This window comes from Lactuca sativa, chromosome 9, assembly GCF_002870075.4.
Source record: "Lactuca sativa cultivar Salinas chromosome 9, Lsat_Salinas_v11, whole genome shotgun sequence".
NCBI lineage: Eukaryota > Viridiplantae > Streptophyta > Magnoliopsida > Asterales > Asteraceae > Lactuca > Lactuca sativa.
Window position 1 is genome coordinate 201,855,713 of NC_056631.2, and position 24,776 is coordinate 201,880,488.

Sequence of the window (24,776 nt, forward strand, 5' to 3'; positions counted from 1 at the left end):
ATCACATAACATATCATCATCCTAACCAGGATACCGACCCAACAGGTCACTAGCATAGCATCTCCCTAACTCTCAGGATACCGATCTCAATCAGGTCTCTAATATATACCATCCTAGCTCTCAGGATGCAAACATATCATAGCAACAACATAGCAACAACTACCCGGATCTTAATCCGATAAGGGCCGGCCTTGGTGCCTTAGACCCTGTTGATATAGTGAGGATAACTCACCTCGAAACTGCCGACTGAACAGATAACCCAAGCTACTCCGATCACTGATACGATCTCCACCACTGGACAACCACCAATGCACTAAACTCAAAAAAATAATCAACAATTACCAAAATGCCCATGGAAACCACAGGCCAACCCTTGGTCAAAGACAAGGTCAAAGTCAACCCCTGACTGACTCTACACACCGAGTCAACCCGATGACTCGCCGAGTCCCCATACTCAGAACTTCCCTCAATCCACGACCTAACTCGCCGAGTCACCCCGAGACTCGTCGAGTTCAACAACTCTGAGTCCACTCGCACACAACTCACCGAGTCATCCCTTGACTCACCGATTCTTGAATCGACTAGAAAAAATATTGGGACTCTTCGACAAGACTCGCCGAGCCCAACAGACTCGCAGAGGCTAAGACTATCTTCAACCTACTCGCTGAGTTGTTCATGGAACTCGCCGAGTTCCAGGCCATCTTCATCCAACTCGCCGAGTTATTCTTCCAACTTGTCGAGTTCCAACTCATCTTCAAGCAACTCGTCGAGTACACCCATGTGACTCGCCGAGTACCACCGGTCTGAATCCATTCAGAAACATTCCAAGCCATGCAATTGCTCCAAAACATAGATCTAGCCTCCTACAACTCATCCATTACGTAAAGTGGCAAACTTTACGTGAATCCAAAGAGATCTATGCATTTTGCACATTAGGGCTAAGGTTTGGGACATGCTAGCTTCATCCAACACTCAACACAGGGACTTTCATGCATTCCAACTCTTCTCCATTCCAGATCTGAGGTAGCAACCTCAGATCTAACCTCTAAACTCCAACACATCCAAATATCTAATCTCTAATACCCCCAAAATGATGCATCAAGGAAATGGCAGATCAAAGACGAGATATTACCTCAAAAGAACGCCCCAAATGCAATGAAACTTGAATCCAAGCAAAGCCCCTTGTTCCAAGCCTCTCCTTCTCTAAGATCTCTTCAATAACCACCTCTCCAAGCTCTAATTTGCTCAACAATGGTGCTTCTCCATGAGTTTAGGGTTTCTGGGACTCAAGGGGTGATAAAGAGGTTGGGAGGAAAACATAATGTTATTTATATAGGGCTCAACCCTGAGAATTAGGGTTTTCTCCACTCAGCGCCTACTCGTCGAGTCCACCTCATTGACTCGCCGAGTCGGCTACTTAACACGCGACCAAATCGCGACTCTACTCGCCGAGTCCATCCATGGACTTGTCGAGTCACTCTTTCCCAATTTACTCTTTTAGCCCTTCCACTCTACTCTTGATATTTTGGGATGTTACAATTCTCCCCCACTTAAATTAGGCTTCGTCCTCGAAGCCTACAACAATTCAATCCCAAAGATACTCCCACAACGCGCCACCTGGCCTTAACCGGGCCAAGTCCCTCAAGGCTTACCCATCGAAACTCAAACACACTTTCTCTTTCCTTATGGTGTCCTGATCACCGTCTCGAGCCGGGCACCAGCTGTACCCTCTGATAATCACACTCAACAACGGAGAATTACCCATGAAGCATCACTGCGCCAAATCCCAACAATCACTCGACCCATAAGGGCTAGAAAGCCATGAACCATCGGATCCTCGATCCGAATCCCACTCTATCCATTCCGTGACGATGGAAAGTCCCATTTTCAATCTCAGAGCAACTCCCACGAGTTCTCCTCTTGCAATCACATACACATGCTGAACTTTCTCCAGCACCCTCAGGTTGGGAAAACCTGATACACTGATGATATCCTCCAACACCCCCCAGGATGAACCACTAATACATATCCAATACCCTGATCAGAATCACACTGAGAGCCCAAGACTCTCTCCCTGCATCCCTTCCGAGTCTCTTGGCTCTACATCTGCGGAATTCCTCCGCAACCTCAATAGACATCCCAAACCGGATGAGCTTCTATTCCACTGCCGCAAACACGCTGCTCAAAAACCATACTCGAATTACTCTAATCATAACTCTGCTCTGCCGCTTTCACTTCCATGAACTTGCACTCCCTCTCGGAGTTACACACCTCTCTCACTTCCTTTTCCAAGGAATCCACTTGGCCAAGGAATCCACTTGGCCATATTGTCGGGTAGGGATTTTTAGGGACTGTAGTAGGTACCGTGGCAGCATTCACTGAAACCAGTTGTTTCTTTGCGGATTCTTGGGAAGACCCACCCTTTCCTTTATTCCATACCCTCTTCTTGTTATTGTTGTTGTTGTTGTTGTTGTTGTTGCTGTTGCTGTTGTTGTTGTTGTTTCCCTTTTGTGGTTCTGGTGTAGCAACCGTTGAGTTCTGATGACCTCCATAATCCACAAGAGATTGTGCCAGTTCCTTGGCACTTTCAAAGGTGTCAGGTTTTGAAGGTTACACGCTGGACCTAATTTGGGGCGACAGTCCCCAAATGTATCTCTCTATTTTCTTGCTTTCAGGAGCAGTCATGTCTGGGAAAAGGATTGCCAGATCGCAGAACCTGTTGGTATAAGTCGCGATGTCGTTACCAACCATTCCAAGAGTCCAGAGTTCGTGCTCGAGTTTTTGAATCTCTCCTCGTGGACAGTATTCTCTCATCAGCATGACCTTTAAGCTTTCCCAGCTTATGGAGTTTGCCACTATCAGGGTAAGTACCTTAACGTGGCCATTCCACCAAGTTAAAGCCCTATCAATAAGGGTGAAAGTTGCAAACTTGACTTTGCTATGCTCGGGACAGGAGCAGATTTCAAAGACTGACTCCATCCTTTCAATCCACTGCCTCAGGGCTATCACCCCACCAGTTCCATAAAACATCCGGGGTTTGGCATTAGTAAAATCCTTATAGGTGCATTCTCGGGGTTGCCCATGACTCTCACCATGGTTGGATAGGTGTGTACCGGTTCCCGAGCCAGTAGTACTCGAGTTATTGATTTGTGACATGGCAGCTGCTACCGCTACGGTGACTGCTGCTTGGAACATGACAATATCAAATTGAGGTGGTGGAGGTGGTGGTGGTACAGGTGCTTCCCCACCGTTGTTACGCCTTGGATTCCTACGCGGAGGCATCCTTCAACTATAGGTTGAAAAGATAATGATAAGAATTACTTAGTAAAGAAACTGAATGTGTCTTATGAACCAAATTGCTATAGTTCGACAACAGATGATAGTATGAGTCTTAAAATAGTAGAATGAAAGTTATTTGTGAGACTGAAAATATGAATCAAGCATTTGGTTTTCGTGATGACCTTCCAAGGATTTAATGAAATACTTAACGTAGTAATAATAGTGCCACTTATATTAATATAATAGTTGATACAACGATCATGAAAAACTGACCCCTATAAGGGTCTCCGGTTACAAAGTTTTAGAAATTTAAAGACTTTTAGCCGAGGTCCTAACTTATAACTAAATTTGAGATTTTTGCAAGAACTACTTGCGACGTAGGTTGCGCTTGGAGCTTGACTCCACATCCGATTGCTTTAACTCCATTAGACGCCGATCAAAAGCGGCTTGTTGTTCCCTTAATTCGGTGAGGGCTGCAATCATTTGTGCTTGGAATGCCTCGGTTTGGAGTTGAGCATTGTCATGCATTCTGTCCAGCCTACGGATGTCAGAAGTGTGAACCTGTACTTCCACGTTGACATCCCGAAGCCGGCTAGCTTGAACTCAGGATTGGTAGGACTGATTGGCTAGCTTACCCACCATTACTGGGAGTGCCCGATCAGCCGAACCTCCGCCGCGGACATCATAGAAGTCCCGACACATGCCGTAGGGAGGGCGTAGGTTTTGTTGTTGGCTCCAATGGTGGAGGTGACTTCCCCAAACGGGAGTTGGTCCTTGAAAGTTCCTTACGAAAATGGGAGGTTGAACGGGTGGTGGATTGATCACTTCCGGCTCTGAGTCGGTACCGGAGTCATCATCCACTTCTATGGGTTCCTCGTCCTCTTCGGGATCATCTTCGACCCATCTTCCGTTGCCTTGGTTGGGAAAGTAGGGGTCGCCAGGGTGGTGAAATCCAGCCATTTGACTGTACGAGAAAGAGGGTTATAAGAATTGAATAAAGTTGAAACATGTAAGCTTAAACATGCAAGTTAAAGTAGTTTATGTAGCAAATACTCCTATAGTATTTAATTTCTTGTGTTTGATTTTTGTGACGGTTTGGTAAGTTTTGACTTGTTGTTTACTACGATCATTCCTCGATATACGTTGGTCCAATCTCGGGCAAATATAGTTGATCACGCAATATTTGTCCAAAATCTGATTACATATATCGAGTCTTAATCGTAGTGTCAACTTGTCTAAATACATGTTGTATAGTTAGATATCATGAAAATAATTTGTTGAACTATCAATTTAAGTTAAACGTAACGCTGCTTAAGCGTAGAAATAAAAATGTTTCGTTTGAGACTATTAGCCCCTTAAGAATTTATAGTTTGTATATCTTATGTGGTTCGATATACTTAGTTCACTATAAACATTGCTCTCATACCAATCTGTCACACCCCCAAACCTGAACGGTGGAAACATTCGGGGGCGAATGACTTCATGTGGTAACGTAACAAATGAATACATAGTAAAGAAAGCAATACAACCATCATATATATAATTGAAAGTTTACATTTGTCAAAAGTTACATGTTCAAAACCAATTACAATATGATGTCAAAATATGAGATTAAACTGGTGTCGCAACATCTCTTCTTCAGAAGCATATTAGTACCTGAAATTACTGAATCCCTGGGACATACAAGAAATTTTGAAAGAGTAGATCAGCATTTAAGCTGGTGAGTTTCATAAGTATTAAATGACAATGTTTGTATGAAATGAAATGTTTTGTCCTTGTTTGTTTGTTGCCAGAAAATCCTATATTTTCTACTTGTATAAAAGTAGCCTTCTCTCAAGACCAATGTTTGTTTCTAAAAATCATATGTAAGTGTAAAATAACCAATGTGTTTGAAAACCTTGTAAATCATTGCATTTTTAATACCCCATGTGAGTTTTATAACCATACTATTGACTCGGAATGCCTATACACAACGTTCTTCAGGCATTGGAATGTTATGACGTTTGTCACCCCAAATGGTGGACTGTAGCTAACAGTCAAGGTGCGGGTTGTCAAGCCCGTATAGATCTATACACAAACACCATGCTCCCCCTCCAAGGGATTCTGGTATATAATACAGGACTTGAAATGTGTACTCAAACGTACATGAATTTAATGTCTCACAAACCGTGTATAAAAAACAACGTGTTAAAAATGTTCGTTTGTTCTTGTATATGAAAGTGATTTCTTGAAAATCATGTTTCTAGTATGTAAAAGTTAGCAATATCCTCGTAAAACTATACCTATTATAGTTTTCTAAAAGTGTGTCTCGTTTGTTTAGAAATACCTAGAAAAGGAATCACTTGTTATGAAAGTATAGATTTTTGTAGAGCCTAAGATAGACAAGTATACATATAATCTAAGAAAATGTTTAGTTTATACATGCATTACAACAATTTATACTTCAAAAGATAGAATGCTATTGTATCATATTTTATATACGAAAGTTCCCTATAAAGTTTATAAATCACATATAATTTGGTTATGTAAAAGCATATAAAAATTCTTTATATAACACACGATGATACTCGTGTGTTTTACTTGTATTTCCCCCCCTTGAAAGCATATAAAAGCATTTATAGAACATTTAAAAGGTTAATTAAGGGGTATGAACTCACTTGAAAGTTTGAAGAAAGCGAGATGGAAACCAGGCAGAATTTCGTCTCGGGAAATGGATTTTTCTCGGGATTCTCGGGAATCTCGGGAGTAAAATCGACCTTCGGGACTTGAGCAAAATGACCAGGGCTTCGGGTTAGAACGACACGGAAATCGAGGCAATATCATGAGAGAAATGAGAGATATGGGGTGATTTTCCCGGAACCCTCGCATCTCTATTTATAGGGGGTCTGAGAAGCCTCGGTACGCGGTGCGTACGCTCGTACGCGGGGGGTACTCGTGCGTCACTCGTGACCGAGTCCTCAACTGCCTCGCTTCGGATGGGACGGATCGGATAGCTCGCATAGGGGCGACGTGGACGGACCGAGACCAAGGCCTTCGCGTACGCGGGGCGTACGGGGTTACGTGGCGCGTAACTCGGATGAGCATGCTGACTCCCCCTTCGGATAATACTGGATTTTGGATTTAAATTTATATATAATTTATTTAATAAACTTCAAAAATTCATATCTTCTTCATACGAACTCTGTTTTCCGATATTTTCTTATGAGTGTATGAAATGAGTATGAATGATTGTTGTATAAATTGTATATATTTGAACCATGAAAATCCTATATTTTCCTAAAAGTGAAATGCAGTCTCAAATGTCGTATTAAATAGTTGTGAGCAATACAAACACTCTAGTCTCATAGTACGTGTTTCCCTGTTTCCTAAAATATAAAGAATGTCCAAAACAGAATTCGTATGCAAAAGATCCGACCGTTTTAAGAATCCAAAACCAATATAATACTAATTTTTTTATAACTGCTAAAACCGTTCTTGCCAGTTGAGGAACTTGCACACCTTAGATGGAAATTTCAAAAGCATTTTTGGACTCAAGGTATAGTCTAACATTTAATTTCACACTTGAAATATTTTTAGCAAAAATATTTATTAAAGTAAAAAAAAAATCAAACGTTTTTGGTTTAATAAAACGTGATTCGTTAAACATGATTTCACGAAGTTCTATAATTCGCAAAATTAATCCGTTTGTATTTTTGAAAATTTTGAACTAAACTCTATCATTCAACATTTTCAAAAAAATATTTAAAAACAGGATCGATAACAAACAAATCGAAAAAAACTGATTTTTATTATTATGAATGTTACAAGTGTTACATTACCCATTTTGGTACCATAATTTACACATTTTGACTCAAATATTCAACCTTTTATTATGGCTTAAAATACATGAATAATTTAAAGCAATACATAATACATATACAATTACATGTATAAAATGCATCTTATTACTCCGATACATACACTTGTATCTACAACTAATGCAATATTTTTGTATTTTATTTTGTTGTACAAATAAGATTATCTAAAAAAAACTATCAACTATACATACAATCCATACATCCATACACTCAATTGTTGTACAACACTTGATAGAAAACTAAAATCTTGCTTGCTAGAAAAAATCAAAGTATATCAAAACTCAAATTCAACCAAAATCTTCCCGAAATCATAATAATACCTATGATTTATTGAATATATGACTTACAAGTTTAAAACCCATACCTCCCATATATTGATCAACTACCTAAGCTAGAAAATCATGTTATACAAAACCAAACACTATAAAAAAATCATGTTATACAAAACCACTCTCTAAGCAAATCATGTTATAAACTCTTTTCCCAATTGAAGCTTTGAAACACCAAACCCCACTTTCCTTCACCTTCTTCGTTGATATCATGAACACACCGAAGTGTGTGTATTTTTTTCCTCCAAAGGTCGACTGCCTCCCTTCCTGTGCCCTACAGATTCGCCACTATCGAACCAGCCTCCACCACCCATTCGATGATACTCCACCCTTATTCTTCTCCTGTCAAAAATGAAAACCAAACCAAACACCATTTCCTTCCATTGATTTCTGTCAAAACAAAGAAAAAAGAAGAAGAAGAAGAAGAAGAGGGGAGCTGCCGGAGCAGCCCCCGTCCACTCACCTGCAACCATCGGAACTGAAGAAAGTAGCCGAGGAACTGCTTGAGCAGCCCTCGTTGTACCCACCGAGACCACCAGCAGCACCGCTGCTTCTGTTTCCCGTTTCCTTCGCAACCCCTTAGCCACACCAAACACTCGATCTGAAAACCCCCGAATCGCTTTCCCTTTTCGCCCCTCGCTCTCTCTATTTTCTTCCAATCGACGAACATACAACGAGGACCTCGTCTTCGTCACTGCCGCTGCTCGCGACACCTCACCGGACCCCCATCAGACCCTTCTCTCGTTCGCACCTCAAAGCCAGACGAGGACGAAAGCAGCCTTACTATTGCTCCCCATCTTCTTTCTTCGCCTCGTCGATCCCCGAAGACGCCTCCCACTTCGCAAATCGACCGACAAAACTTATTCATCACTGTGAGCCTTCGCTCAACAGCTCCGTTCCTTCGTGATCCGTTCCGTTCTTCTTACGTATGACTGATCGAACAAATGACGACGAGGCACAAAAAGCCCTAATTTCTTTTCAGTTTGGGGCATTAAAGAAAAACGATCCCTCCATGAGATTTCTTTTCACAAAAGCCCTAAATCATCTTCATTTTACAAAATACACACATTTAACCCCTCTTTTGAACCCTTTTATTTAAAACGAGTCCTTTCCCCAAAACATTGGTGTATTTTAAACAAAACAGCCCCTCTCATGGAGATTTCTTAACAATATCATTCCAAGACTCAAACATTAATTCACTTTAATGTAAACCATTTCAATCACTCCTTTTTTATGAGAAAATGACAAAAATAGCCAATTACACTAATTGCATTACAAAAATAGCCAAAAAAAATCGAGATTACATATATAACCACCCATTTCGTAGATGAGAAGGTCCCATCTGCGAAATGGGCTTCTCATCTGCGAAAGTACAAGTGCCTAAAGCACAACTGTGCTTTAGGCACTTGTACTTTCGCAGATGAGAATTTTTTTTTTTTTTTTAAATTTTTTCGGTATAAATAGGGGTAATTTCGCAGATGGAGAAGGTCCCATCTGCGAAATCCTCTGATCCTATCTGCGAAATGATGCAATTTTTTTTTTTTTTTTTAAAGTTTGACTATGGAATGAATTGGTTTGACTACGAAATGAGCTTTGCTATATAAAAACTTTTGTAGAAAAAATATCATTTTGTGTAGAGATAGAGAGTATTTCACAAACAAATAACAACCAAAATGATATTTTTTCTACAAAAGTTTTTATATAGCAAAGTCCATTTCGTAGTCAAACAAATTCATTCCATAGTCAAACTTAAAAAAAAAAAAAAAAAAAAAAAAAAAAAATTGCATCATTTCGCAGATAGGATCAGAGGATTTCGCAGATGGGACCTTCTCCATCTGCGAAATTACCCCTATTTATACCGAAAAAATTTAAAAAAAAAAAAAAAAATCTCATCTGCGAAAGTACAAGTGCCTAAAGCACAGTTGTGCTTTAGGCACTTGTACTTTCGCAGATGAGAAGCCCATTTCGCAGATGGGACCTTCTCATCTGCGAAATGGGTGGTTATATATGTAATCTCGATTTTTTTTGGCTATTTTTGTAATGCAATTAGTGTAATTGGCTATTTTTGTCATTTTCTCCTTTTTTATTTATTTTAACCAAAGCATTCACATTTTGGTTAATTAAATAACCCAACAAGTTAGGGCTAGCCTACATGGCTAACAAGGTGTCTAACTAGGAGTTTTTAAACAGGAGGTCTTGGGTTCAATCATAGGCTAATACTAACATGGCCGTTCAAAAAAAAAATTACCCAACAGCCCCAATAGTTTGAATTCGTTACGAAATGGTCCCAGAAGTATTTCAAAGATCAAGAAACGTGACTTTGCAGGTTCTCATATCAAGCTTCCCAAAAATAAATGAACTCCAAACAACTCGAACACACGTTTCTAAGGTTAGTGCTTACGACCCATTTTTAGTTTTTCTAATTATTTCGGGAGTGGGGGGGGATACATGTGCTTATACAAAGAAATTATTCTTTTATGCGAAAAATACAATAATCCTACTTTTTAAAGATGTTATTTAACAATGTAACATATCGTTACAAATAGACTACTATAAACTTTTCGTATACATATTATGGTTATTTTGTCGTGAAATAACTAGTCCACACAACAAATGCTGCATGATACAAAAATATATGATTTTTATGTGACATTGTATATTATAACAAGCATGTTATAAAACTTTGTAGTATTTCAAGGATTCAAGCTATTACTATTCATGTATATTTGTATGTTTAAATACATAAAGTTTATACATGTAAATATGTTCATTACTTTGAAACATACATAATTATAAAAGCGAGTACATTAGACTTTTACATGCATACCGAGCGTACTCGGTTATAAACTTTATACAATGAAATTCATTATGCCTAGTGACATAACCACAATTAAGTTAGGCTGAGATCTATCCACAAACTTTTTAGTTAAGAGTTTTTTAGTGAGACTATATTCATTAGTTGAGTCTAAGCACTTAGCATACCCACATACTATAACTGTTAATCTTCGGAGCGAGATACATATGTATAGATCTTTACAGGGTTGATATCCTCACATGCGGTTGCTAGCTAAAATCTTGACCGATCAATCGAAGGCGGGTGATAAGTGTCTACAATTGTTACTACAACATCCAATGAAGTGTTGAAGGGGTATATTCAGTCATATAGGTCGGTTATAGGCCTCACTATAAACATTAACTTGAATCTCTCACTCTTTCTCTCTCTCACACTACAAACCATAGGTTTGGTTTCTTTGAAAACTATTATAAGTATAGAAATACTTATGTAACAGTATAGTTTGGTTTTCAAGGATTCTTACAAACACAAGTTTAAATATGGATTTACTTATACAAAGATACATTTTGGCTTCCAAAGATTCTTTACAAACATGGTTTTAAGTATGCATTTACTTATACAAAGATACATTTTGGCTTTGAAAGACTCTTTGCAAACACAATTTTAACTATTGTTATACATACAAAATTATACTTTTTAGACCAATAAAAAGTATTACTGTTGTTAGCAAAAAACCTGTAACTCTCACCAACCTTGTGTTGATCCTTAAAACTACATGTATTCTCAGGAAATCACTACACAGACATTCAAGACGGATTAGATTATAGGTGACCTGGTTTACTTGCTATTGTATAGTGTGCCTATCTATTTAGTCCATTCGTGTACTATTACTCTTTGTAAAAACCTTGTATTCAAATATCAAGATGGAACATGAATGCTATTTTGTTTATTGTTATACTTGTGTTACATACTCAGTTTACTGGTGATCCATAAACTTACGTGTTCCGTTGCTTTGGTTGGGGTATGAAAATAGTTATTCTATGGAATCATTTGTATATTAAGCATCGATATAGATAAGTATGGAATAGATAGCAGATCCTGTATCTTTTATATGAAGATCGGTTCTTAGTATAGATAAGATACAATCCCTTAAATCATGGGATTTATATGTATAGATTAGTATATAATCTACATTAGGGTAAACCCTAATGTAGAGAGTTCAGCTTTGTGTGAATCGTATTTGAGACAACCCATCTTCTTGGTGAAGACAAAACCCTTTCTTGGTGAAAGAACAAATTGGAGAACCCTCTGTGTTATTAACTTTCTGTTCTTTGTTTTTCTTAGATTAGTTTGCTTTCGTTCTTTATACTTGAAGTGTATTCGATCGATATAAACCTTCTATTGGTATTAGAGCCTGTTTTTGATACACTCAAGTAATCATGTCGACCTCTTTCACTCCAAAATCAACTATCTGCAACAAGATCCCTTTATTTGAAAAACACAAATTCTTTGTTTGGAAATCAAAGGCCGTGGAAGCTCTTGAGTTCATGGACTTTGATATGCTCGACACTGTCAACAAAGGTCGTATCGCTGCTATGCATCAATCATCTAATGATGGTGCGTCTAGTAGTAAGATGAAAGGGAAATTTGTGCCTGAATATAACAAGGAAGAAAAAGCGCATGTTGAATCTCGATGTAAAGGCAAGATTTGCTATTGGAAACTCTCTCCCTTATTTTGTTTATCATTTTGTTTAAAACTGTTCAACTGCTTGTTACACCCCCAAACCTGAACGGCAGAAACGTTTGGGGGGCGGAGGACGTCATATTCAGTATCATAACAATTGAATAGTAAAGAACGTACACACCACCATAATATAAATATATTTGAAAAGTTTACATGATGGTATGTGTTACATGTTTGAATATCAAATACAATATGGTGATCCAAAATATGTTATTAACACCAGCGCGTTAGTCTTCAAAAGTAGTTGCTAGCTAGTTTAGCGTTTTCCCGAGAATACAAGTTATTTCAAAGAAAAAGTGTCAACAATAATGTTGGTGAGTTCATAAGTATTGTTTCGGGAAAATGTATGCCATTCGAAAGTTCACGTTCGTTTTCCAGAAAATCCGATATTTTTCTTATGAGTGTATGAAATGAGTATGAATGATTATTGTATAAATTATATATATTTGAACCGTGAAAATCCTATATTTTCCTAAAAGTGAAATGCAGTCTCAAATGGCGTATTAAATAGTTGTGAGCAATACAAACACTCTAGTCTCATAATACGTGCTTCCCTGTTTCCTAAAATGTAAAGAATGTCCAAAACGGAGTTCGTATGCAAAAGATACGACCGTTTTAAGAATCCAAAACCAATATAATACTAATTTTTTTTATAACTGCTAAAACCGTTCCTGCCAGTTGAGGGACTTGCACACCTTAGATGGAAATTTCAAAAGCATTTTTGGACTCAGGTTATAGTCTAACATTTAATTTCACACTTGAAATATTTTTAGCAAAAATATTAATTAAAGTAAAAAAAAATCAAACATTTTTGGTTTAATAAAACGTGATTCGTTAAACATGATTTCATGAAGTTCTATAATTCGCAAAATTAATCCGTTTGTATTTTTGAAAATTTTGAACTAAACTCTATCATTCAACATTTTCAAAAAAATATTTAAAAACAGGATCGATAACAAACAAATCGAAAAAACTGAGTTTTAATATTATAAATGTCACAAGTGTTACATTACCGATTTTGGTATCATAATTTACACATTTTGACTCAAATATTCAACATTTTATTATGGCTTAAAATACATGAATAATTTAAAGCAATACATAATACATACACTATTACATGTATAAAATGCATCTTATTACTCCGATACATACACTTGTATCTACAACTAATGCAATATTTTTGTATTTTATTTTGTTGTACAAATAAGATTATCTACTTTCCATCAACCATACCCAATCCTTTAAATATTCGAAGAAATGATTTTTCATCCAATGCCTTTGTGAAAATATTTGCAAATTGTTCCGTTGTTTTCACAAAATGAACTTCAATATTTCCTTCTTTGACATGATCTTTGATGAAATGATATATGAGAGCAATGTGCTTAGTCTTCGAATGCTGCACAGGATTATGACAAATTCTTATTGCACTTTGTGAATCACAATATAAAGGAATCTTTTTCATATTAACAGCATAATCACTTAATTCACTTTGAATCCAAATTATTTGTGATGTACACGCAGCTGCAGCAACATATTCAGCTTCAGCTGTAGATATCGAAACACATGTTTGCTTCTTCGATTGCCAACTGACCAATTTTCCATCTAGTAATTGACACCCACCAGTTGTGCTTTTGCGATCAAGACTGCATCCTCCAAGATCCGCATCCGAATAAGCTTGTACAAAGAATCCTGTTTTCGAAGGATACCACAAACCTAACGAAGTAGTGCCTTTCAAATATCAAAAAATATTCTTCACCACTGTTAAATGTGGTTCACGTGGATTTGATTGATACCTTGCACAATTACAAACAGAAAACATAATATCAGGTCGACTTGCAGTTAAATACAATAAAGATCCAATCATGCTTAGATACAAAGTGAGATCAACGGCAGATTTATCTAACGAAGGAGTTAGCTTTATGCCCGTTGCCATTGGTACTCGTAACTTTGTGCTATTCGTCATGCCAAATTTTTCTAACAAATTCTTCGTGTATTTTTCCTGATTAATGAAGATGCCTTCCCTGTTTTGATGAATATTCAAACCCAAAAAGTTATTAATTTTGCCCATCATACTCATTTCGAATTTGCTTTTCATCAAGTCTTCGAATTCTTTGGATAAAGTAGGGTCAGTAGAGCCAAAAATTATATCATCAACATAAATTTGAACAAGCATCAGGTGATTCCCAATTTTCTTTCGAAATAAAGTGGGATCAACTAATCCTTGTTTAAATTTAGATTGTTTCAAAAATGATGTTATAGTTGCATACCATGCTCTTGGTGCTTGTTTTAACCCATACACAGCTTTATCTAAAATATAAACATGATCAGGATGTTCGATATTTATAAAACCTGGTGGTTGTTCAACATATACCATTTCTTCGAGTTCGCCGTTTAGGAATGCACATTTTACATCCATTTGATAAGCGTCGAAATATTTATGAGCTGCATAAGCCAGAAAAATACGAACAGCCTCGAGTCTTGCGACAGGGGAACATGTTTCTTCGTAATCAATTCCTTCTTGTTGAGAATATCCTTTAACAGCAAGTCTACCCTTATTTCGAATAATGTTTACATCTTTGTCAGTTTTGTTTTTATAAATCCATTTGAGTCCAACAATTGACACATCAACAGGTTTTAGAATTAATCTCCAAACCTTGTATCTTTCGAATTCAGACAATTCAGCTTGCATAGCAACAACCCAATCAGAGTGTTCCATTGCAACCTTAACTGTCTTTGGTTCGATTTTGGAAATAAAAACATTAAACATGCATAACTCTTGATGAGTATTCAATACCTCATTTTGTGCATGAAGTTGTGCCCTTGTCATTACTCCTGCTTGTGGATCACCAAGAATTTGTTCTTTTGGATGATTTCTTGTCCATTTATCCAATGGTGGATAATCAGGATCAAAATCCAAAGGTGCATCTTCAAACATAACATCTGTTTCTGATCCATTTATGGAACATGCATCCTCAGCATCATCAAAATGTTCTTCTTCAAAAATCGGATCTTTCTCAAGTATGGGCTCCCCCTCGATGATTGACTCCGTTTCGATGATTAGATCTTCTTCAATAATTGGCTCCCCCTCAACATTAACGTTGGTTGACATGTTATCACCTTCGCAAGAATGCCCCCCTTCAACAAAACTGTTCGAATCCAAGTGCTCCCCCTCCACTGGACCATCAGATTGTTCATTTGTGTTTCGATTTTAAAACAAAATTGAATCCTTATCATGCTTCGAATTTTCTGATGTTTGATTATCGGGTGCATTTCTTTCTGCATCAATTGCTTGATCTGAAATACCAAAAATCGATTCAGAATTAGCATCATCCATTTCAATTGAATTATTTTCATTCGAAGAATTTTGCAAAATAGGATAATTTGCAAATTGATGATTAGACTTTTTAATGTAATGATCATCAAATGTCAAATTAAAAGTTTCTTCCACTTTGCGAGTTCACTTATTTAATACTCTATAAGCAACAGAATTGTGTGAATATCCCAAGAAAATTCCTTCATCAGCTTTTGTTTGAAACTTCGAAAGATTATCCTTAAGATTCATTATGAAACACCTGCATCCAAAAACATGGAAAAATTTGACATTAGGTTTTCGATTATTGATGATTTCATAAGGAGTAACATTAAACCGTCTATGAATGAATGATCGATTCTGAGTAAAGCAAGCAGTCGAAACAACTTCGGCCCAAAGATATTGAGGTAAATTCGAATATGCCAACATTGTTCTTGCAGCTTCGCATAATGATCGATTCCTTCTCTCAACTACACCATTTTGTTGTGGTGTATAAGGAGATGAAAAATTATGCGAAATGCTTTTCTCCACCAGAAATGAATCAAAAACACGATTTTTGAATTCAGTTCCATGATCACTTTTAATTTTTCGAACTGACTTCTTCAACGAAATCTCCATTTTCTTGATAAAATCAATCATCATTTGTGGAACTTCGGATTTTAACCTGAGAAAATAAACCCACGTAAATCTTGAAAAATCATCCACAATAACTAGAATGTACTTTTTCTTGTTAAGAGTAGCAACTGTCGAAGGATCACATAAATCAATATGCAAGAGTTCGAGGGGTTCAACAATCTTTGAATCTATTGTAATTGGATGACCTTGTTTGTGTTGTTTTCCTACTTCGCATGCTGCACACAAACAATCATTATCATATTTAAGAATGAGTAAACCTCTTACGAGATCTTGTACAACAAGTTTGTTGATGTTTCGAAAATTGAGATGTGATAACCTCCTGTGCCATAACCAGCTTGTATCGGCAGCAGCCTTCGAAAGTAAACACACAGCAGGTTTGCCAACAATTGGAACTATATCCAATGTAAACATATCACCTTTTCGTTTCGACTTGAGTAAAACTTCTTTTGTCTCAACATTCGAAATGACACTTCCTTCTTCATTAAAAATAACTTGATTGCCAGTGCCCACAACAAGTTGTGAAACACTTATCAAATTGTGTTGTAAGCCTTCAACAAATGCAACTCGATTGACAGTGAAAGTGCCATTCGTTATCTTTCCATAACCCTTGACTTTACATTTGTGATTATTGCCAAACTTAACCACTCCTCCATTTTCTAAGCTTCGAAAATCACGCAAGTTTTCCTTCTTCCCAGTCATGTGACGTGAGCAACCACTATCGATATACCACTTGTTATCATATTGCTCGTCACACAGTACCTGCGATTATTGAAAAAATTTAGGTACCCAAGCCTTGTTGGGTCCATTCATATTAGGTTTGTTTTTCAATTGCTAAGTACAACCATTAACCCAATCACAAACTTTTTTTTTGAAACTATTAATAAATTTAACATTTTCATTCAAAGGATCAGATATATGAGTTTTTATTGTTTTTAAATTTTCACTGATTATACCCTTCGCATTTTGAGTTTGTGATGTTTCACTTTTTGCTTTCGTGACCGGCTGCCAAACTTTAACTGAAATGTTTGATTCTTTGGATGACGCACTACCATCCGTTGAAGGATTTACATACATTTCATATGCCTCATGTATCAGTTCTTTCGAAAACTTACTTGATTGATACATTTTTCCTTTTCCTTCCAACCAATGATCAATATTTCTTTTAGTAGTTATACCTTTCGCATTTGAGATTTTGTCAGCTTGCTTCTTCGGAAGATTATAACATTTTGCTGAACTTGGAACATAATCCACTTTTGGTTTTGATAGATAAGACTCATGATAAGAAGTATTCAGTTGTGATTTTGAAATCTGTTTTTATACCTTTTTCTGAAAACTTTTTCTTGGACGTGTTATTTTTGTTCCATTTGAAACGTTTGTTTTAATATTTTAAAATGAAGCATTTTTCTTTTCAAAAATTTGAGTGTTGGATCTTCTTCTAAAAACTTTTCCTTCTTTTGAAAAATTTATTGATGTCATATTTAATGACTCAATAGTTTGCCAAAAACTTGTTTTTCTTGCTTGACGTTTTGTAATATTATTTTCCTTTGAAAATTTTTCAACTTGAGCTTTAAATTCTTTTGAATTTAATTTTATTGCTTTGTTGACTGTTTTAACATCTGTTTTAACACCTTCGTGCTCCGTGAACACATTTTCAGTTGTGTTATCTATCTTCTTTTCAACTTTTGACTTTTCAACCCATATTTTTTTTGGTTTTTGATGTTGAAATATATATGAATTCTTAGTGAGATTGTTTTCAACTGTGCTTTGATTCGAAAAGAAACTGTGACATCCCCAAAATCTCGGCCAGAAAAGACCAATTTTCATTTATGCTTTTAAATAATTTCAGAATAAATCCTTTTGATTTGAAAGAGTTGCGGAATTTGTTCCCAAAACAAAACATGATAAAATAATATTTATCAAAGCATTTCATCAAGAGATGCATTTCATTATATAATCAAAACTCAGGATGTCATGTTCCGATACAGACCATAAAGCATAAACGATAAACATTACAAGTCATTCAACAAATATATACATATACAGACTTGTAAACAAAACAACAAGATGATCCATCCATCTTACGCCCTTGTGCCACTTCCAGTAATACAAATAAAACTGAGTGGGTCAGGCTTGGGAGCCTGGTGAGCATATAGGGTTTTCAACCCACAATAAATAAGTTATATTTAATTTCACCAACCAATCACTATCCCGATTACCCATTCCCGTTATCCTCACTTTACGTCCCTAAAACAACTATCTCAAGGGACCTAATCTAGGATTTTCATCGGGACGGACATCACTGCGAAGGGGTTTCCTCAACAATAGATATCCTAAAGGCAACCATGAGGGGGATAGAGTACACCGGTGAACACATCGTTCACAACACCTACAGGTTATGAACCTGCTAGCGTTCCACTGGACTGTCTAGAAAGAGTCCGTGGTCGTTATCCATACTCCGCTGAATAACTAGATCAACAACAAAAACAACATCGAGGCCTCTCATCTGTTTATTACACACCAATTATCTACCCATGTTCTACCCAACATATTAGTAGATAAAAATATATATTTTCATACGTAGTTTAAAGAAAACCTGTATAGCATGCTTTAATCAACACATATATCACATAACAGATGAGGCACACACACATAACACATATCTCATAAAGAAATAAGCAGATCTATAAGATAGAAGAGAGTGAATACTCATTCACACATAACACAACCAAATATATACACATAGCACGTATTTTTATATAAAATACTTCGTATTATTGTATTAGAAGAAATAACTACACACTCACTTGATCAGAAGACGATCCGACAGCACTACGGCTTATAGAAGTAGTATTCCACAGCAGATCTGGAATATCTCCTCGAAAATTGAACTTCTCGTGGGCAGAGCTTCGACCCGGGAACCGCGCTTCTCGGGATCTTCGGGGTCTCGGGACTTGCCTCGGGGCTAGAGTATGATATCGGGGCTTCGGGGTAGCTTCGGCACGAAAAACGATGCAAAAGACTAGAGAGAAGAGAAGAAAATGAACAAGAAATGAGGCTGTCTTCGGATCCTTTATATAGAGGCTGGAACCTCGGAGTACGCGGGGCGTACAGGCGTACGCAGCGCGTACGCGTCCGAAATCGTCATTGCATGCGTCATCCGAAGTGTCGACACTATCGGAGTTACGCGATAGCGTAACCTCGTACGTGGGGCGTACTCCGGATTACACCGGTGACTCGGCTTCGGATAATACCTCCGATTTTGAATTAAATAAAAATATAAAATGATTAATAAACTTCGGATATTCATAACTTCTTCATACGAACTCCGTTTTCGACGTTCTTTATATCCACGCGAAGGTGAGACCACGCTCTACGACTTTCGTTTAGACTCCGTCGGCTAATTTTGAGTTTATTTTTATTAATTATTTTTAATAGGCCGCGACAGAAACTTTCGTTATAAATTCATAACTTCTTCGTTTGACGTCCGTTCTCGCCTAACTTTTTATCGCTTCGATACCAACAATGAGATCTTCGATTCTCATTTAGATTGCTTCGGCTAACAACCGCTCAATCGCAATTCGAGTATTTCAGGTTGTATACTGCTAAGCCGGAACTTCGATAAATCATAACTCCCTCATACGAAGTCAGATTTGGGCGTTCTATATATATTCGGAAACCTCGTTTCGACTACTACAACATTAACCAAAGATATTAAGTTTATTTTACACTTAAATTTTGACGCTTATTTTTATTCTTAATTAATCAGACCACATAATTAAGCAATTAAGCACAAAACACATAATACTCAAATAATACATTCTTATTATTTCAAAACGGGTTAGAAAGGTTAACCTAGACTATTATATTGCTAAATATGGCAAGCCCGGAAACACAGGCGTTACAATTCTCTCCACCTTAGAATGATTCCGTCCCCGGAATCACACATCAACAAACAAATGCGGATAGCGACCCATCATGTCACTCTCCGTCTCCCATGTGAGATTCGGCCCATTCGTGTGTTTCCATCGGACAAGCACTAACCCAACCATCTTGCGTCGCAATTTCTTAGTCTTTCGGTCAACAATTGCCTCTGGTTCTTCGATCAACCTTTTGTTCTCATCAATTCTCAATTCAGAAATTGGAATTATGTCGGGAACTTCTCCCGTGAACTTCCTCAAATAACACACATGAAAAGTGTTGTGAATTCCATTCAGTTCTTCGGGTAATTCGAGCTTGTAAGCTTGGTTCCCAATCCTCTGAAGAACTTTAAACGGTCCAATAAACCTTGGACTCAACTTTCCCCTTTTACCAAATCTTATAAGTCCCTTCCACGGCGAGACTTTAAGCAAAACCGAATCCCCAACCTCAAAAGTTATCGGTCTCCGCTTCTTGTCAGCATAGCTCTTTTGACGATCCTGAGCCGCTAACATTCTTTCCCTAATTATTTTCAACTTTTCAGCAGTTTGATGAACCAACTCCGGTCCCATAAACTGCTTTTCCCCAGCCTCAAGCCAACAAGACGGCGTACGACACTTCTGTCCATACAAAGCTTGGTAAGGTGCCATCTTAATGCTCGAGTGGAAACTATTATTATAGGAAAATTCTACCAACGGTAAATATTCATCCCAATTACCTAGGAATTCCAAGGTACATGCTCTCAGCATATCTTCAAGTGTTTGTATCGTTCGTTCACTCTGACCATCAGTCTGCGGATGGTAAGCTGTACTTAAACACAACTTGGTACCCAATTCCTCTTGTAGACTTTTCCAAAACCTCGATGTGAAACGGCTATCACGATCCGACACAATCGTCAATGGAACACCGTGAAGCCTCACAATTTCCTTCACGTAAGAATTCACAAGCTTCTCCATAGACCATTTCTCCCTGGCCGCTATGAAATGCGCACTCTTAGTGAATCGATCAACGACCACCCAAATCATGTCGTGACCATTCTTTGTTCTGGGCAGTTTAGTGACAAAATCCATAGCAATGTCTTCCCACTTGCCCATAGGCACAGGCAAAGGTTCTAAACTCCCGTATGGTTTCTGATGTTGTATCTTGACTCTCACACAAGTCACACACTCGGCCACATACTTTGCAACATCAAGCTTCATCGTCGGCCACCAGTAGTAGGGTTTCAGGTCCCTATACATTTTAGTGCTACCCAGATGAATCGAGTACATGGTCTTGTGAGCTTCTTCCATCAGAAGATCTCTGACTCCTCCTGTCTTAGGTATCCAAATCCGATCTTGGAACACCTTCAGTCCATGACTGTTTACACCGAACACCAACGTTTTGCCCAAACGTTCCTCCTTTCTGTCATTCTTCTCAGAAGCTTCGCTCTGAGCTTTCTTTATACTTTCCAAAATAGTTGAGACAACTTCAATTCTCAACGCTCTTGGCCTTTTCCTTTCAGGATTGACTTTCCGACTGAGAGCATCAGCAACAACATTAGCTTTACCGGGGTGGTAAAGTATCTCGCAGTCATAGTCTTTAAGTAATTCTAGCCAGCGTCGTTGCCTCATATTCAATTCCTTCTGATTAAAGAGGTATTGGAGACTCTTATGATCAGTGAAAAGTTTGCACTTCGTGCCATAGAGGTAATGCCTCCATATTTTCAGAGCGAAAACTACCGCCGCCAACTCCAAATCATGAGTCGGGTAATTCTTTTCATGCTCTTTCAGCTGTCGAGACGCATATGCTATCACCTTTTCTCTTTGGGTCAAAACACAACCCAATCCAACCCCAGACGCATCGCTATAGATAGCGAAGTCTTCAACTCCATCGGGTAGAGAAAGTATCGGTGCCTCGCATAGCTTCTTCTTTAGCTTCTCAAATGCTTCCTTATGCTTCTCACCCCAAGCATAAGTAGCTCCTTTGTGGGTCAAAGCTGACAATGGACTAGCGATCGAAGAAAAGCCTTGGATAAACCTTCGGTAATATCCGGCTAATCCTAAAAAGCTTCGAATCTCCGTGGGACTTTTCGGTTGTTCCCACTTCGTCACAGCTTCGATCTTCGCTGGATCAACCATTATCCCTTCTTGGTTGACCACGTGACCCAAGAATTGGACTTCACGAATCCAAAAATCACATTTGGAGAACTTTGCATACAGCTTCTCCTTCTTCAAGACTTCTAACACTTCTCGCAAGTGTCTGCCATGCTCCTCTTGGCTTTTCGAGTAAATAAGAATGTTGTCTATGAACACTATCACGGATTTATCAAGGAACGGGTTACAAACCCTATTCATCAAATCCATGAACGCTGCTGGAGCATTGGTTAGTCCAAATGACATAACCAAGAACTCGTAGTGTCCATATCTTGTTCTGAATGCAGTCTTCTCGATATCTTGCTCTCTTACTTTCAGCTGATGATATCCTGACCTAAGATTGATCTTCGAGAAATAGCTCGAACCTTGCAATTGATCGAACAGGTCATCAATCCTCGGCAACGGATATCTATTCTTTATTGTTGCCTTAATCAGCTCTCTGTAATCGATGCACATTCTCATACTTCCATCTTTCTTCTTTACAAATAACACCGGAGCTCCCCAGGGTGATGAACTAGGTCTAATGAAACCGTTGTCCAATAACTCCTGAAGTTGCATCATTAGCTCCTTCATCTCCGTCGGTGTTAATCGATAAGGTGTTTTTGCAATTGGCGTCGTTCCTGGCAACAAGTCAATACGGAATTCCACTTGTCGATCAGGCGGTAATCCAGGAAGATCTTCGGGAAATACTTCCGGATAATCACACACCACTGGAATATTCTGCATCACCTTCTTTTCCTTCTTAGCATCAATCACGAATGCTAAATACGATGTACACCCCTTGGTCAAACATTTTCTGGCTTTCATCAATGAAATGATTCCAGAATTCACTCTGCGTTTATCTCCATACACCATAAACGAATCTTTCCCAGGCGGGTTTACTTTGACTATTTTCTTCTTGCATAAAATTTCGGCGTCGTTTGCGCTAAGCCAATCCATTCCCAATACGATGTCGAAACCATTAAGTTCGATAGGCAATAATTCCTCGTGGAACTTATTCCCATTCAGATCAATTAAGATGTTTTTCATGCGATAGCTAACAGGTACAAACTTGCCACTAGAAACTTCGACTAATAAGGCATTATCTAGTCTAACAACAGGCAAAGCTAGCTTTCTACCAAATTCATGCGATATAAAGGAGTAGTTGGCTCCAGAATCAAATAAAATTTGGGCAGGCAATTCGTTAACGAGAAAGGTACCTGAAGCGACATCAGCTTCATCTTTAGCAGCTTCCAGTGTCATCTGGAATGCTCTCGCCTTTGGCTTTGGCGGAATGTTGGGTCTAGCTGCCTCCTTCTTCTTCGGGCAGTCCCTCGACATATGACCCTCCTCACCACAACCATAGCAAACTTTCTTCGTGAGGTTACACTCATTGGCATAGTGCCCTGGCTTTCCACACTTGTAGCATGTGTTCGCCACCTCACATCTTCCATGATGCTTCTTCTTACATTTGTCGCACCATTTCGCTTCACCTCCACCTCCCCTCGAACCAGACTTCGAGAACTTGTTTTTCTTGTTGGACCCTGAAGTTCCATCGAACTTCCTCTTTTCTCCAACATCTATTCTTTCCAGACCCTTTTCCTTCTGCTGGGCCTCCACATTCTTAGCTGCACGAACAGCCGTTTTCAGAGTAGTTGCCATCTTAACTGTCGGACCAAAGTCAACAGGCAGTCCGTTAGCAAACCTCTCAATCTTGGAGAGTTCCGTCGGCACTAGGTACGGAAACAACTTCATCTTCTCAGTAAATGCAGTAGCATAGTCATCTATGCTCATCTTCCCTTTCTTCAAGTTTTGGAACTCATTGTTCAGATCAATCAGATCATCTATGCTCATCTTCCCTTCCTTTTGATTTGAAAGAGTTGCGGAATTTGTTCCCAAAACAAAACATGATAAAATAATATTTATCAAAGCATTTCATCAAGAGATGCATTTCATTATATAATCAAAACTCGGGATGTCATGTTCCGATACAGACCATAAAGCATAAACGATAAACATTACAAGTCATTCAACAAATATATACATATACAGACTTGTAAACAAAACAACAAGATGATCCATCCATCTTACGCCCTTGTGCCACTTCCAGTAATACAAATAAAACTGAGTGGGTCAGGCTTGGGAGCCTGGTGAGCATATAGGGTTTTCAACCCACAATAAATAAGTTATATTTAATTTCACCAACCAATCACTATCCCGATTACCCATTCCCGTTATCCTCACTTTACGTCCCTAAAACAACTATCTCAAGGGACCTAATCTAGGATTTTCATCGGGACGGACATCACTGCGAAGGGGTTTCCTCAACAATAGATATCCTAAAGGCAACCATGAGGGGGATAGAGTACACCGGTGAACACATCGTTCACAACACCTACAGGTTATGAACCTGCTAGCGTTCCACTGGACTGTCTAGAAAGAGTCCGTGGTCGTTATCCATACTCCGCTGAATAACTAGATCAACAACAAAAACAACATCGAGGCCTCTCATCTGTTTATTACACACCAACTATCTACCCATGTTCTACCCAACATATTAGTAGATAAAAATATATATTTTCATACGTAGTTTAAAGAAAACCTGTATAGCATGCTTTAATCAACACATATATCACATAACAGATGAGGCACACACACATAACACATATCTCATAAAGAAATAAGCAGATCTATAAGATAGAAGAGAGTGAATACTCATTCACACATAACACAACCAAATATATACACATAGCACGTATTTTTATATAAAATACTTCGTATTATTGTATTAGAAGAAA

At 38.1% G+C, this 24,776-nt stretch overlaps 1 long non-coding RNA gene across 1 annotated transcript; it reads right to left on the reverse strand.

Annotated features, from left to right (window-relative positions):
- Nucleotides 1-7,435: 7,435 nt before the first annotated feature.
- On the reverse strand, nucleotides 7,436-8,711 carry LOC122195871 (uncharacterized). Its single transcript, XR_006186834.1, has 2 exons — nucleotides 7,929-8,711; nucleotides 7,436-7,807 (listed from the first exon to the last, which is right to left on the reverse strand). It is a non-coding gene; the product is annotated as an uncharacterized LOC122195871 (long non-coding RNA).
- Nucleotides 8,712-24,776: the final 16,065 nt, after the last annotated feature.